Here is a 14766-nt window from a genome sequence, read left to right as displayed (position 1 = left end):
AAATCTAATCTAATCAATCAAGATAAACATGTGGTTAAATGGTCATCCTAATGGAGGTCAACACTGGTGCATCCATATCAATGTTCACAGAAGCAAATTTTAATAAAATTTGTTCTAGATTCTAGCCCTTAACTTTGCGCAAGACCTCACCTAGTCTGAGAACCTATATAGGAGAAACTTTACAGATTAAGAATACAACTTCGGTTCTGCTCTCTTATGAAAAGCAGCTTGTTCATTTACCAGTGTTGTAATAAAAGGCTCAGACCCAAGTTTGATGGGGTAAAATTGCTTGTGAGAGATTCACTTACATTGGATGAACATTTTTCAATTAGAAAACAGCTACCTGCTTGAAGTTCTAATTAAATTAGAGAAACCAAAACCACTCTGCCCATTGACCAGGAACAATTCTGTGATTCTGCAAGGCTCACCTAGTGCCTTTATAGCAAAAGTAGAGGTGGAAATCAGAGGCCTTGAAAGTGAAGAAATCATCAAACCAGTCCAATTCGAGGAATGGTACTTATCATATCAATTTTGAAGCCTAGTGGGTCAGTTCGCCTTTGTGGGTATTTTAAACAAACAGTAAACCACATTTTGCAGGTAAGTACCCTGTCTGACAGATCGAGGATTTATAGGCAAAGCTGGAAGAGAGGCTGCCCTTCACAAAACTGGACATGAGCTCCACTTACTTGCAATTGCATTTTGACCAGGATTCCCAGAAGTAAGCTACAATTAATACCCATAAGGATTTTAACCAATATACGAGACTGCCATTTGGGGCGTCATCAGCCTGTTTAATTTTTCAGCAGATGATGGAGAACATTTTACAAGGTTTATCTCAGGTCGCCATTTACTGAGATGACATCCTAATAACAGGAAAAACTAATCAGCATCACTTGGATAACGTTTAAGGCAGGTGTTTGCCAAAGGTCAAAATGTGCGTTCAGGCCCCCAAAGTAATCTACTTGGGCTATAAAATTGAAAAGACCGTTATACACACATTGGAAGATAGAATAAGAGTAATCTAAGTTGTCCCAGTTCCCTCATTTGTCCAGAAGCGTAGGTCATTTCTTGGTAAATTATGGAAAGTTCATACATAACCCAGCAACTATCTTTGCACCTTTGCATCAACTGCTAAGAAAGGCCAGCCTTTGAAGTGGTCACACACAACAAGCCCTAGATTTCAATGAAATAAAGAAATACAATATAATCCCAAGAAATATCTGTTATTGACCTGTGATGCCTCACTGTGTGGCATTGAGGTGGTTTTAGTTCATAGTTAGCCCATTGGAACTGAACAGCCAATCGTTTATGCATCTAGGACTTTGGCAAATGCAGAGTGTAAACATGCCCCGATAGAAAAAGGATTGGCAGTCATGTTTGGAATCAGGAATTTCCATCAATATCTTTATGGATGGAAATCTGTGACAATCATGGACCTCAAACTCCATTGGTTTGCTTAAACAGCTGAAGGCACTGCTGCCCATAGCTTCAGGTCGCATTCTGTGGTGGACTGTGATACTAAGTTCTTATAATGACAAAGTTAGAACAACTTCCCAGAGGACGAGTAATTTGAATGCAGATGCATTGAGCCACCTCCTATTAGATCAACACTAGTAGTAACCCCAATGGAGGAATGTATAATTTTTTAAAGTTTTGTGGACATGCTCCCAGTCACAACTGACAATATCAGACTTTGTATACAGAAAGATCCAATCCTTTCAAAACTGAAACTAGTTTTGATGAAGGAAACCAAAGTGCCATTGTTAAATTTGAATGAGATTTGACATATAAAGACAGCTGTGTACCAACCATTGTCCAATGGCCTGGCAGAAAGAGCAGTCCAAACTTTCAAGGCAACCTTGAAGAAATAGCCTATAGCTTCATGAGACACCAACCTGTCACAATTCTTATTTGATTATAGAACCGAGTTTTGAGAAGATTTATAGCTCAAGTTGAGCTTTTGGATGTAGGTTTGCTCGCTGAGCTGGAAGGTTCATTTTCAGACGTTTCATCACCATACTAGGTAACATCTTTAGTGAGCCTCTGGACGAAGCACTGCTGAGGATTCCTGCTTTCTATTTATATGTTTGGTTTTCTTTGGGTTGGTGACGTCATTTCCTATGGTGATGTCATTTCCTATTCTTTTTCTCGGGGGTGGTAAATGGGGTCCAACTCAATGTGTTTGTTGATTGAGTTCCTGTTGGAATGCCATGCTTCTAGGAATTCTCGTGTGTTTCACTGTTTGGCTTGTCTTAGGATGGATGTGTTGTCCCAGTTGAAGTGGTGTCCTTTCTTATCTGTATGTAAGAATAATACTGAGAGAGAGTCATGTTGTTTTGCGGCTAGTTGATGTTCATGTATCCTAGTGACTAGTTTTCTGCCTGTTTGTCTGATGCAGTGTTTGTTAGAGTTCTTGCATGGTATTTTGTAAATGACATTAGTTTTGCTTGTTGTCTGTATAGAGTCTTTCAAGTTCATTAGCTGCTGTTTTAGTGTGTTGGTGGGTTTGTGGGCTAGCATGATGCCAAGGTGTCTGACAGTCATGCTCCCATGAATTACGCATCACCTGTATCGGATGCCGAGTCAGAGAAACTTGACTCGGGGCTAAAATGTCTGAGGAGGCCCTTCAAGAAAAACACCAACCTATATCTGTATTCAGAGGGGAAGAGATGTAATAGTTGCAACAAGGTCAGGCAGCTAGATCTCGTAGAATAGTAGCTCCTTGATTTGGGTTGTTAATCAGGTCGAATTAGGGTGCCCTGGCTGATGTATAAAAAGTTTGAATTTAAGAGATATTGACACTCTGGTACTTGATTCTGAATGGGGCAGTACTAAAGTCAAGGACTACGTACGTGTAAATAAATTGTGACTTAGTGACGGGATACCCCAGCCTCTGTGGAGTTGTTTCAGCCACCACCATGTACTCCATAGTGGGAAGTTAAGAGGACCAGGATGGACATCATTAAGGTGGAGTTTTGGGACTCATGGGTAGAGAAGACAGTTGGAGGCTAAGTTCAAAGTGGTGGATCTCCAGATAGAGCAATGGGTAGAAATGGGCTGTTAGGATAGTGTGAGGTGAAAGGGGACATGAAGGCTCTTCGTGACCAGATGGAGACTGCTGTTGATGTTGGCTACTGTTCCCTGCCATCACTTGCCATTCTCTAGATATGAAATGTAACTGCAAATTAGCTGGGGTAATGCCTACAGTGGGTGGATTCAATGTCACTTTGTTGGGTGTAATTGCAGGATCCATCTCTGCTTGGTGCAGGCATTTGCAGACTCCAGCTATATTTAATTTGCAATAATTTTATCATCCATTTGCAGTGCATGTCGACTAAAGGAGGTCAGGAATCAAATGATAGTCAAAAGATAGTTTTCACTACACCATTTGTTCATGGAATCCCTTCGTAGAATCCCTTCAGTGTGGAAACAGGCCCTTCAGCCCAAAAACTCCACACTGATCCTCCAAAGAATAACCCACCCAGATCCATTCCCCGTACCCTTTATTTACCCCTGACTAATGCGCCTAAACTATATATCCTGAACACTATGGGCAATTTAGCATGGCTAGTTCACCTAACCTGTGCATCTTTGGACTGTGGGAGGAAACCAGAGCACCCGGAGAAAACCCACGCAGACATGGAGAGAATGTGCAAATTTCACACAGACAGTTGCCCGAGGCTGGAATTGAACCTGGCCAACCCGATAGTGAACTGTGTTACGACACGGTAGTGAACCCTTCTATTAATTAAACTAAACACCCAGTAAAGCTCACCTCGCCTCGTAATCTTTGAAAATACAAGTGACAGAGAACTCCCAAATTCCACTATTTAAAGAAAGTAATATTATTTTTTTTTACTCTCAAAGTGAACAAAATTATTCAGAACTCTCAGCCCCCCTTTCTCTTAACTGCTGACTACCTGTCTCCAACTCTATAACAATATGCTGTTCCAAGAAGACACTAACTAAAATTAGATCAACTTAGTTTCAAAACCACACAGCCACTGTCGTCTTCTGTGACTTCACTCTCCAGTTGCTGAATTCCTTGGTTTTTCTTCTTTCTTTTTACTGAGAGTATCTTTCATATGAAAACGTACCTTTGATAGAGAGTGTTTTCTAATTTCTTAAATCGGTCTTGATGGCAGTTGCTCTCTCTGCAGTTCTCAAAATGTCTGTATTTTTATGTCAAACGTCAGATTATCTCATTGGTTTGATGTTGGTAAAATAATAAATTCAAACTCAATTGGGTTTTAGTATACTGAGGCAAAATTAAAGCTGATTGGTTAAATTGGAATTGTTGTCAAAACAGCAATCAAAACACAGGTATCTATTTCACAGCCAAATGTTACATATTTTCAATTTTTCACCTTGGACTGCCATCTAGTCATATACACAGGTGCATGTAAGCTTTCAGTTCAGAACAGCTTTCACTCTGTCTTAAATGTATAGTACACACCTTTAACTTGATAACAGAAAAAAAGATCCATCACAATGAAACAATTACTTTTTCTAATTATTAATCCCATTACTATGAAATATATATGTAATTAAGTTATATGTTCATATTAATTATTGCACACATATATAACATTGGAATCTGTCCAATCTTATCTATACTTTTTCCTTTAAATCCATGATAACATGTCTGCTGTCACATTTTTACAACCCACATCATGTACAATTTGTACGTTAAAAGTCTGTAACATAAGATGCCAATGAAATAGATTCATTGTCTTTAATTCTTGCCAAGAATGTAAGAGGATTATGGTTTGTGTACAGAACTGCCTCTGACAAATTGTCACATAAACATTAAAATGTTGTAAGGCCAATACCAAACTCAATAATTCTTTTTCAATAGTAGAGTATTTTCTCTGGTGGGTGTTGAGTTTGTTTGAAAAGTAGCCAATTGGCTGTTCAATTCCATCATCATCTTCCAGTTGTAGCATGGCTCCAACTCCAATATCAATGGCATCAATTTCAACTTCGAAGGGTTTCAAAAGCTTTGGTGTCACTAAAACCGGTGCTGCGGTTAATACTGCTTTTAAATTGTCAAATGCCACCTGGCATTGTTCTGTCCACCAAAACTTTGTATTTTTCTTCAGTAACTCTGTTAGCTGTGCCACCATGCTACTGATGTTTGGAACAAATTTCTGGTAGAATCTGCATAGTCCCAAAAATTGAAGCACCTCTTCGAGGTTGGTCGTGGAAGTTCCTCGATGACCTTCATTATTGTGTTCCTTGGGATTATCCTTCCATGATCAATATTATGTCCCAAGAACATCACCTCTGCCTTTGCAAATTCTTTAAGTTTATTAGCAGTTTTGCTTCTCATAATCATTCAAAGAGTTGTTCCAACTATCCCATGTGATTTTTCCTTGAATCACTGAAGATCACTGCACGTTCCAGATAAACTGCACAATTTGTTAACCCGGCCCCAACTCTGTTCATGAGTCTTTGGAATCTGGCTGATGCGTTCTTCATTCCAGAGGGCATCATTTTGAGTTGATATAGCCCATTTAGGGTTACAAACGCATAAATGTCTTTTGCTTTCTCGATAAAGGTACCTGCCAATAACCACGCAGTAAGAGTAACTTTGTGATTTAAGTGACTTGTCCAACCTTCTTTAATTAATTTCAAAGGCCCTCTCACTTCATACCTGAATATTAAATCAAAGGGAGTAAACTGAGTAGGTTCATTTGGGGAAACTCTAATGGCAATCAATGTGAATGGAATACCTTTATCCCAAATATGCGGGTATTCCTGACAGTACACTCTTTACGTGGTCTTCAGGTTCTGATGCCCCTTTCCAAAACTTGTTGGGATTCAGATGGTATGTATTTAAAGTTCTATATAGAACATCGAACAGTATAGCACACTTCAGGCCCTTTGGTCTACGATGTTGTGCTGAGTATTTATCTAAGATCATCCCAACCTACACATCCCTCAAATTTACTGCCAGCAGTCGCTTAAATGTCCCTAATGTCTCTGACTATATTACCACTGCTGGCAATGCATTCCACACACCCACCACTCTCTGCGTAAAGAACCTAACTCTGACATCTGCCCTATACCTTCCTCCAATGAGTCCTTGTGACAGCCAATTCTGCCCTGGGGAAATGTCTCTGGCTATCTACTCTATCCATCCCTCACATTACCTTGTACATCTCTATCAAGTCATCACTCTTCCTTCTTCTCTCCAGTATGAAAAGCCCTAGCTTACTCAACCTTTCTTCATATGACAAGCCCTCCAGGCTGCATCCTGGTAAATCTCCTCTGCGTCCTCTCTAAAGCATCCAAGTCCTTCCTATAATGAGGTGACCAGAACTGGACACAGCATTCCAAGTGTGGTCTAACCAGGGTTTAATAGAACTGCAGCAAAACCTAGCAACTCTTAAACTCAATCCCCTGTTAATGAAATCCAAAACACCATATGACTTCTTAACAACTCTATCAACTTGGGTGACAACTTTGAGGATCTATGTACGTGGACCCTAAGATCCTGCTATTCCTCCACACTGCCATGAATCCTGTCTTTGACTCTGTATTCAGCATTCAAATTTGACCCTCCAAATGAATCCTGTTAATGTCTTGTTGTAGCCACTATCAACAACACCGTAGACCTTTATGTCATCGGCAAACTTATAAACCCACCCTTCCATTTCTTCATCCAAGTCATTTATAAAAACTACAAAGAGCAGAGGCCCAGGAACAGATCCCTGTGGAGCACCATTGGTCAGTGACCTTCAGCAGAATACTTTCCATTCACTACCACTCGCTGTCTTCTTTCAGCCAGCCAATTCTGTATCCAGACAGCCAAATTTCCCTGTATCCCATACTTCCTAACTTTCTGAATGAGTCTACCAAGGGAAACCTGATCAAATGCCTAACTGAAATCCATATACACCACATCCACTGCTTGACCTTCGTCAACTTGTCTCGTTACATCCTCAAAGAACTCAATAAGGCTATGCTATCTTTAATCAAACTATATTTTTCCAAATAGTCATAAATCCTGTCTCTCAGAATCCTTTCCACTATAATTCCCAGGGTTTTCCCTATTGCTTTTCTTGAACAGAGGAACAACATTTACCTCACTCCAATCATCTGATACTACTCCCATGAAGATTGAGGATGCAAAGATCATTGCCAGGGGCACAACTCAGATTTCTCCAGTTTCCTTATTTCCCCTCCCCCCGCCTTGTCTCAGTCCCAACCCTCGAACTCAGCACCACCTTCCTAACCTGCAATCTTCTTCCTGACCTCTCCGCCCCCACCCCCTCTCCGGCCTATCACCCTCACCTTAACCTCCTTCCACCTATCGCATTTCCAATGCCCCTCCCCCAAGTCCCTCCTCCCTACCTTTTATCTGAGCCTGCTTGGCACACTCTCCTCATTCCTGAAGAAGGGCTCATGCCTGAAACGTCGATTCTCCTGCTCCTTGGATGCTGCCTGACCTGCTGCGCTTTTCCAACAACACATTTTCAGCTGATCTCCAGCATCTGCAGTCCTCACTTTCTCCTATCTACATGTTGAGTCAGGACTACTTCCTTGACAGACCAACAAATTCGGTTCCATCCAGACCATCTGTAGTAAGGAGACTCCCTACAATATTGGGGAAGTTAAAGTCACCCATAACAGAAACTCTGTTACATCTGCACCTTTGCAAGGTCTGCTGTTCAATCTGTTCTTCCATTTTTCTGGTCCTATTAGGGGTTCTACAGAAAACACCCAATAAAGTGACTGCTCCTTTCCCGTTACTGACTTCATCCATACTGACAAACCCTCCTCAACAACCTCCTTTTCTGCAGCTGTAATGCATTCTTTAACAATGCTATTCCCTCTCTTCATTTACCTCCCTCACTGTTTGTTTTAAAAGTTCTAAACCCTGAAACATTCAGCAACCATTCATGTTCCTGTGAAATCCATATCTCCATTATGACCACAACATCGAGGTTCCAAGTACTGATCCATGCTTTAAGTTCACCACTCTTATTCTTGAAATTCCTTGCATTGAAACACACACATTTTAAGCCATCCCTTCAACCTATCAACTGTGTATCCTTCCTGACAGAATCTCTGCACTCTACTTCTACCTGTTCAACAACTACCCTCTGATGTGTAGCTCTGATTCCCATCCCCCTGCCAAACTCATTTAAACCCTCCCAAAATGCTCTAGCAAAACTCCCGCCTAGCACATTGGTTCTCCTCCAGGTTAAGTGCAACCCATTCTTCATGTACAGGTCCTACCTTCCCCAGAAGGTACCCCAATGACCTCTGGTATCTGAAGCCCTCCCTCCTGCACCAGCCTTGTAGCCACCTGTTTAGCTGCACCCACTCTATGTTCCTCGCCTCACCAGCATGTTGCACTGGTAGTAATCCTGAGATTACTACTCTGCTCGTCCTGCTTTTTAGCTTCCAACCTAACTCCCCGAAATCACTTTTTAGATCCTCATCCCTTTTCCTACTATTGTCATTGGTGCCAATGTGTAACATAACAAATTAGCCTTTTTAACATCTGCATAATATCTCGACCCCTCATTTGACAGCACTGCAAATACCTCACTAGCTCTGCTTAGCAGCTAAGTCTGAACTAGCATTACCCATGACTTTAGTGTAAGGAGTATCAGGAATAAGGGAGATGAACTTAGAGCTTGGATCAGTACTTGGAACCACGATGTTGTAGGCATAATGGAGACACGTATGCCTAACCTATCCATGACTTCCTAGCAGTAAATTAGACCCTTGGTCTGGCTGAATCTCTCTGGATAGCCCATACCACATAAAGAGAGCTACTAACTCTTTTTGCCCAAATACTCCGTGATGGAATTGCCTCTGGAAATCTGGTAGACACATCCATAATAGTTAGCAAATACTGGTTCCCACCTTTAGTTTTAGGGAGGGGACCTGCACAATGAGTCATCATCCAAGTGAGAGATTCTTTGAGTATGAGAATCAGCAACAAAGGTGCTGGTTTTGTTATTGCCCGTGGTTTACCTACCATTTGGCATGTATGACATGTATGGCAAAACTTAACCACATCCTTGTGCAGTCCAGGCCACTAGAAGTGCTTTTGTGCCTGAGTCTTCCTCACCCTTGAAGAAGACCTCCGACTGGTAATTCATCTGCTATCTATAACACTTCCTGCCTGTATGCTACTGTCAACACATCTGGTGCACTTCCTCTCATTTCTCCTCCTCACTAACCTACCATGGTTTCCATTTTCATCTTAGGATTCTATCTTTAAGATAATAACTCTCAGGAATACATTCTGATTTCTTTTCTGAGTATGCATCAATATATATATCTTGAGTTGAGTTATATATGTTGAGTTAAGTCCACTAGCCTTTCAGGAATAAACACGTCTGCCTAACCCTTTGACAGTTCAAGCTTTTCCTGCAACATTACATCAAACAGGGTGTCAGCCAACTGAACCTCAACTCCTTTGTTTTTCTCTTTAGTTTTTCATTCTTGCTGTGATTATGACAGTGGGATCCTGTTGCTATATAGTCTGAAAAAATCCAGGGTGTTTTTCTTTTAACATGCCAGTTCCATGGTCTTCATTTGGCTTCTCCACAACAAGGGGTGTCACTCCTACTTTGGATCCTGCAAAATCGTTCCAAAGAACAAACTATATGCTTGGAACTGATTCTCTGTCAGTCACTCCCACTGTTACTTCCCGAGTCTTGATTTGGCTCTCCAGAGTGATCTTGCACAAGTTGGAGAGCAAAATCAAGACTAGGGAAGTAACAGTGGGAGTGATTGACAGAGTATCAGTTCCAGGAATATAGTTTATTCTAAATACAAAATTTCTGACCATCTATTCCACAAGTTACTACTCTCTCAGGTAACATGTCAGAAAGAGTACATATATGTTCATTTGAAACTGTTAGAGACTGATTAGGTACCGTATCTCTCAAAGTTATAACTCCTTTCCCTTCTCCCCCTGTTCTTCCTGAGTAATCTTTACCTACAGAGGTTACGTCTTTACAGGGATTGGGCCCTAACTCAATATCCAGCCCCTGCCTAGACTGTGCACTCTCCTGCAGCTCCTCGAGTCTTGTTGGGGGTTTCCTTTACTACTTCCACTAATCCCATTGGCTTAGCCTCTTTTACCACGTCTTTTCCCACAGTGCCTTTCTTCAATGACCAGCACTGTGACTTTACATGTCCCACCTTACCACAGTGGAATCATCTGAGGCCTTTCACCTCCTTTCCACCCTCTTGGGCTTCTATTTTCACCTGTGGTGAACTATTACCAGTGTGCTCTACTCTGTGTTTTGTAGTGTAGAATCTCCCCTTCTCCCAATTTTTATCTCTGACAGAGTGAAATTCTTGCTGGAAGCTAAATTTTGCCTGATGCACCAACACATATTCATCTGCCATCTCTACTGCTCTTCTTACTTCTTGAACTATATGTTCATCCACATGAAATCATATCATCTCTGGAAGTGAGTTTTAAACTACATCAACAGAATAATCTCTCTTAGAGCCTCTTAGGTCTTTTCTATTTTTAAGGCCCACACCCATCTATCAAAATTACTATGTTTAATTCTTTCGAACTCAACATAAGTCTGACCTGGTTTCTTCATGTTTCTAAACTACTGTCTATGCATTTCTGGTACTAATTCATAAGCACTCAAAATAGGCTTTTTGACATCTGCATAATCTCTTGACTCCCTCATCTGACAGCACTACGAATAGGCGAAGGTGAGTACTGCAGATGGTGGAGATCAGGAAACCTGATGAAGGGCTTTTGACCGAAACGTCAATTTTCTTGCTCCTCAGATGCTGCCTGACCTGCTGTGCTTTTCCAACATGACTCTAATCTAGCGCTGCAAGTACTTCACTAGCTCTGCCTACCAGCTCAGTCTGAACTAGCATTACCCACAAGTTGGAGAAAGTGAGGACTGCAGATGCTGGAGATCAGAGCTGAAAAATGTGTTGCTGGAAAAGTGCAACAGGTCAGGCAGCATCCAAGGAGCAGGAGAATCGACGTTTCATGCATAAGCCCTTCTTTAGGAAGGGCTTATGCCCGAAAGTTACCCACAAGTTCTCTGGCCATTCCATCTTGCCAAGCCAATTTTTCAAATGAAATAATGAAAGCTTTGACATCTTTCTCATCAAAATCTGACAATGTTGAAACATGTTTGTATATATCATTACCTTTCTGTTCATCTCCATCATGTTGACTTTGCTGACTAATTCACAACTTCTGAAGTTCAAATTCTCTCTCTCTTTTTGCTCAGCTAAGAAACTTCTCTCCCTTTCTTTATCTTCTAACTCCATTTGCCTCAATTGCAATTTAAGTTTTACAAATTCTACTGCACTTGTCTGTTTCTCTGATACACCTGAGTGCTTGACCAACTCCATTAAATTTTCAGCTTTTCTTTTGTCCCTGGTTAAACCCAATTCTAAAAATATATCCTTCCTCTTATCTTTCTAAACTTTTTTGGCAAATTTGGGAAGGATCTTCAAAACCTAGACCCTCTTTAGCAATCTTAAGAGCCATTTCTCTCTCTTTTAATTTAACCATCTCCAAGTAACTGAAATTAAGCAAATTGTCTCACCTACATTTTATTTAAAGATCCAGGACACTAATCGGCAAGTGTTTACATTTGTGGGACCTTTTGTACCCCAAATCTGTCTGAATCTCAGACTGTATCTGTCTAACTCTGTTGAAATCCATCCAAATCCCAGACTAAGCCCCCAAACTATTATGACACGGTGGTAAACCAAACACTCAGAATAGCTCACCTCGCCTCATAATCTGTTAAAATATGAGTGACAGATAGGTTATGTTATGGTAGTTGGAATAGAATGTGAATTAATGTGAGATTATGTATTTTGTTTGGAAGAATTGAAATGCTGTTTAAATGGAGGGACATTCTGTGGTATGGAAGATCTGAGTGTTCTGGTATAGGAATCATGAAGATCGTATACTGGTATAGCAACTCATTGGGGAAAAAAAATGCCACATTCCATTTGCAAGTTGAATGTAACATACAAGAAAAGAAGTTTCATTATAAATGTGCAGGGCATTTGTGAGACCACATTTGGAGTATGTTTAGATTTTTGGCCTCTTGTTTGGAAACAAATATATCATTGCTTTCAAAACACTTTTGAAAAGGTGCATTCTATTTATTTCTGTGAAGAAAGTTTGACTAAGTTAGGCCTACGTCCATGAGAGTTGAGAACAATGAGTTTTTTTTTGTTGAAACCTGTAAGGTGTTGGTTGGTCTGGACAAACTGGATACTCGGAGGACATCTGTCATGAGGGAGACTAAAGCTGGAAGACAGTTTAAAAACAAAATATCTTCCTTTTAAGACAAAGAGAGGATTCTTTTTATTTCAGAGGCTGGAATTCTCTTCCATAGAAAGTAATGGAGGCTGGATCTTTAAATTTATTCAAGGCTATGTTAGTTAAGCTTTTGAGAATGTTACAAAGTTGTGCAGAGTAATCGTGAATTAGAAGGCAGGATGCTAGAGTTTGGTTTAAAAAAATGTTTGGTGGGGGGGAAGAATCTTAGCAGGATGTTTACACTTAATGGTAAGGTCCTAGGGAGTGTTGCTGAACAAAGAAACCCTGGAGTGAAGGTTCACAGCTTCTTGAAAGTGGAGTCGCACATAGATAAGATAGTGAAGAAGGTGTTTGATATGCTTTCGTTTATTGGTCAGAGTATTGAGTACAGGGGTTGGGTGGTCATGTTATGGCTGTACAGGACATTGGTTAGGCTACTGTTGGAATATTGCGTGCAATTCTGGTCTCCTTCCTATCAGAAAGATGTTGTGAAACCTGAAAGGGTTCAGAAAAGATTTGCAAGGATTGTTCCAGGGTTGGATTTTTGGAGCTATAGGGAGAGGCTGAACAGGCTGGGACTATTTTCTCTGGAGCATCGGAGGCTGAGGGGTGACCTTATAGAGGTTTACAAAATTATGTGGGTAATGGATAGGGTAAATAGACAAAGTCTTTCCCTGGGGTCAGGGAGTCCAGAACTAGAGGGCATAGGTCTGGGTGAGAGGGGAAAGATATGAAAGAGACCTAAGGGGCAATGTTTCATGCAGAGGGTGGTACATTTATGGAATGAGCTCCAGAGGAAGTGGTGGAGGCTGGTACAATTGCAGCATTTAAAAGGCTTTTGGATGGGTATATGAATAGGAAGGGTTTAGAGGGATATGGATCAGGTGCTGGCAAATGGGACTAGATTGGGTTAGGATATCTGGTCAGCATGAATGGCTTGGACTGAAGGGTGTGTTTCCATGCTGTACATCTCTATTACTCTAATGCATGATTCCTTTAAGAAGTAAAGTGCTTTTCTAAGCTTAGAGATTTATACAGAAAAATGTGTGTAAGTAAATGCAGATTACAGACAAGTCTGAAATTGAAACATGTATCAATTGGCTATGTGATTGGAAACCTTAAGCTTGTTTTGATGTTTTGGGAACTAGCTTGAATTAGCCAATTAATTTAACTCAATGCTAATCTACAAAAATTGATGTGTCATCCAAGGTATACAAGGAGAGTTTTTGAAAATCGGTGTGAGAAATATACATTTAGCTCTCACAAGATATCTCTAAACTCTCTAAAAATGCACCATGTCTCTGTAAAATGTACCATGACACTTTGAACTAACAGTCCTCACAGAAGAATTCACAGAGAAAATATCCCTGATAGCAGGATCAGCAGAAGAAAGTCGTTTATGACTGGAGAGACAATGGAGAAGGCAGAGCATTCCAGGAGATATATTCAGTGTAGACTTTGAGAACCTAAGTCTTAATTTATTTTTTCATATTACTTGGGTTTGTATAAGTGGGACTTGTGTGTTATTGGAACAAAATACCAGTTGAACTTAGTTTGGATAGGAATTAATAGTTAGGGGAGAGTTGTTTAGTTTTATTATGAAGTTGAACGCATGTACTGTACCTTTTAAGAGAGAATGAATGCTGTTTTGCACTGACAGCTTACAAGCACCTGCCATATGACTAGGTAACAGTCTGAGAGTGTACTGGATGATTGAAAATATGTTACATTTGGCTGTGAAATAGATACCTGAATTGGTTGCTGTTTTGACAGCAATTCAAATTTAACCAATCAGTTTAAACTATGCTGAAAAAGCACAGCAGGTCAGGCAACATCCGAGGAGCAGGTGAATCGATGTTTTGGGCATAAGCCCTTCATCAGGAATAACTTATGCCCAAAACGTCGATTCTCCTCCTTGGATACTGGCTGACCTGCTGCGCTTTTCCAGCATCACACTCTCGTCTCTGATCTCCAGCATCTGTAGTCCTCCCCTTCTCCTAATTTAAATTATGCTCCCAGATACTAAACTCCAATCGAAATTGAATTTGTTGTTTTTGCCAACATCAAACAATGAGACAATCTGATGTTGGGGATATTAAAAAAACAGGCATTTTGAAAGTCAGACAGAGTAACTGCCATTGAGAGAGAGAGACCCAAAAGATTGAAACACTGTCTATCAAAGTTACCTTTTCATATGAAACACCTTTGCAGTAGAAGAAAGAAGATGACTCAGGGAAATTTTCAGCTGAAAAAAAACACCGGAGACAACAGCCGCTGTATAGCTTTGAAATTAAGTTGATGTAATTTTAATGTGTTTATTGGAACAACATATTGTTGTAGAGTTGGAGGCAGGTACTAAGCAGTTAAGAGAAAGGAAGGCTTAGAGTTATAAATAGTTATGGTTTAATGTTTACTTTTAGAGTTAAAGAATAAATTGATATTATTTTCTTTAAATAGTGAATTTTGGG

At 40.4% G+C, this 14766-nt stretch overlaps 1 protein-coding gene across 1 annotated transcript in view; it reads left to right on the top strand.

Annotated features, from left to right (window-relative positions):
- LOC122540179 (dynein axonemal heavy chain 8-like) overlaps positions 1-14766 on the top strand; it is a 1258818-nt gene that overhangs the window by 117883 nt on the left and 1126169 nt on the right. The window lies entirely within an intron of this gene.

Source organism: Chiloscyllium plagiosum, unplaced genomic scaffold (genome assembly GCF_037043375.1).
Source record: "Chiloscyllium plagiosum isolate Xiang-an unplaced genomic scaffold, Cpla_swu_hap1 HiC_scaffold_3, whole genome shotgun sequence".
Classification (NCBI taxonomy): domain Eukaryota; kingdom Metazoa; phylum Chordata; class Chondrichthyes; order Orectolobiformes; family Hemiscylliidae; genus Chiloscyllium; species Chiloscyllium plagiosum.
Note: the sequence above shows the minus strand (reverse complement) of the source record. Positions and strands in the feature narration are given on the sequence as shown.